Source organism: Ipomoea triloba, chromosome 2 (genome assembly GCF_003576645.1).
Source record: "Ipomoea triloba cultivar NCNSP0323 chromosome 2, ASM357664v1".
Classification (NCBI taxonomy): Eukaryota; Viridiplantae; Streptophyta; class Magnoliopsida; order Solanales; family Convolvulaceae; genus Ipomoea; species Ipomoea triloba.
Window position 1 is genome coordinate 11,660,307 of NC_044917.1, and position 2,417 is coordinate 11,662,723.

The following is a 2,417-nucleotide window of genomic DNA, read 5'->3' on the forward strand; positions in this document are numbered from 1 at the left end:
AACAAGGAGAAAACAAGGATAATTCTCTCTTGCTAGGAAGGAGAAATACACTTAACAAACTCTCTAATATCTCTAGTATATGAGGGAAGAATAGAATGATTTGGGATGACTAGAATGGCAAAATGACCTCCCTATTTATAGTTGAGAAATTGGGGTCATTTTGTAGTTAGTCCAAAGTTTAGGGACCAAATAATAAATATTTTGGTAGGTGCCTAACTCCATGCCTAACCCTTTTTGACTTGCCTAATTCTTTGTCAATTGTTGATATTTGCCTAATTATGGCTGCTGCAACATTCTTTGCCGACACACATTGCTCGGGAGCGTTATTGCAAGCAGACACTGCCGGTCCAATGGAACTCTTTTGTGAAGGGTCAACAATGGCATCCTCCTGTTGTTTAAGTTTCTGTCTCTTGCGTTCGTGCTGAGCCTTTCTTTTTTCAGCCCTACGCTTCCTCTTCCTGCATTCATCAAGGTTTTCATCGACAGGACATGTCTGGTTTGACAAAGGTGCTTGCAATGCCATGTTAACCCCATCTCCTTGTCGCTGCACAATAAGATTGTCCGAAACAAGCCGATGAGCTAACCTCGCCAAACAAGATCCTGATATAGACTTGGGAGGCATAGGCCTAGAATGGTTTGTCAAGTAAAAGATATTAGAGCTCAAAAGCATGATTCCTTTATAGAACTATTCATAACTCGTTGCAAACATAATAGAATTTCTCACCTTACGGTGACTCTCCCTGTGGTAATGGCAGTCTTCTCATGCCACAGCATTGGAGGTGGCTTGATGTCATGCTTTTTGATAGCCTGATATACAAAAATATATATAGCTTACAAGTTATGCAATGAGATTTAGATTTATAAAGACCCGAATTAGAATAGAGAGGAGTAAAACAGAGGATAAAAGTCACATACCTTTCCAGGCAATATTACTCCTTCAGGCAGTCTGGTAATATAAGGATGAAAAGAAGGGACTTTATAAAATTAATTTGTCAGCCGTGCCCAACCACCTGCATCTTAGCCTGGTAGCTAATCACATGATCACGCAGATCTCTAGAGTTGGCATATGTAGGGTGCTCGAGTAACTTGAAATCTGAGGGCGCCTTATAGTATCTTACTTCCATCATGAACGGAGAAGCGATCAGGAGGAGCTTGGTGATCCGCCTCTCTTTCTCTTCCATCTTGTGTTTCAAGTCCCTAACTTCTTTTGCTAGATCCGCAACGCCAGGCTCACCAGGTTGGGCGCGCGCTCTCCTAGCCGCCGTTTCACCACTATTCTCCACATCGTGGGCCTCGGCCTCCCGGCCATGCTAGTTAACCAGGTGCCTACACAAATCGTCCTGCCTGAGTCCCACTTCAGAGTGCTCTCTAGCCCCCCCCCCTCCTCCTTCCAATTGGTTAGTTGGGCGAGTGACATTTGGCTCAACCACTTAGTCGATCCATGATTGACCGAGCGAGAGCTGCAAGACCTTGGCGTGATTGAACTGGCCGCCGAGTCTGACTTCGGCTAATAGTGTGACCGTCTGAATGATCCGAGCGATTAATATCCTGAGAGGGCACATGCCTACTCTGCTCAATTGGGGGCGATTAGGGGTGGCACTTGCTGCTCGGGTGGTAAGGACAAGACGCCTTGTCCTGCTCTCCCACAAGCCACGATTACTTGGGCAATTACCTCAGTGATACCTTGCACGGGAGCTGCCGGAGGGTTTGGCGCTACAACCGGCACTACTGATGGAGGAATGACTGGCTGCTCGTTTCCAGCCACCGACTGCTCAGCCGAGTTTCGGCGACTGAGCTGCTGTCGTAGATTGGGTGGTGGACGACTTAATTACTCTCGTAGGTCCCCCACTGAAGCGTGGTCGACTTCCTGAGCGATCATGACCACATTTTCGTTGGCGTTTCCATTTATGTTCCCATTCGCATTCCAGTTCGCAGGTGCATTTGCAACAACATTAGTTGTGTTGAAATGAAATTGCAGTATATATAAAATGAAACTGAATAAAAGTTTCACATATTTGAGTGTATATTGTCCAACAAAACTGTAGTTGTATCGAAATGATACTGTAGTTGTGTTGTAATGAAACTGAATAATAGTTTCACATACTTGACTGTATAATGTTGAATAAAACTGTAGTTATATCGAAATGAAACTGTAGTTGTATTGAAATGAAACTGCTGTGTATATAAAATGAAACTGAATAACAGTTTCACATATTTAAGTGCATATTGTCCAATGAAACTGTAGTTATATCGAAATAATACTGTAATTATGTTGTAATGAAACTATAATATATATAAAATGAAACTGAATAATAGTTTCACATATTTAAGTGTATATAAAATAAAACTGAATATGTTACACAAATAGCGTTACTTTATTTAGAACGACGCGGACAGATGCCGTTTCTTTTTACTAA

General features: G+C 42.6%; 1 long non-coding RNA gene across 1 annotated transcript; it reads right to left on the reverse strand.

Moving 5' to 3' along the window:
- Positions 1–598: 598 nt before the first annotated feature.
- Positions 599–982, reverse strand: LOC116010315. The gene is made up of 3 exons (XR_004096908.1): positions 916–982; positions 725–807; positions 599–626 (listed from the first exon to the last, which is right to left on the reverse strand). It is a non-coding gene; the product is annotated as an uncharacterized LOC116010315 (long non-coding RNA).
- Between the last annotated feature and the right edge of the window lie 1,435 nt (positions 983–2,417).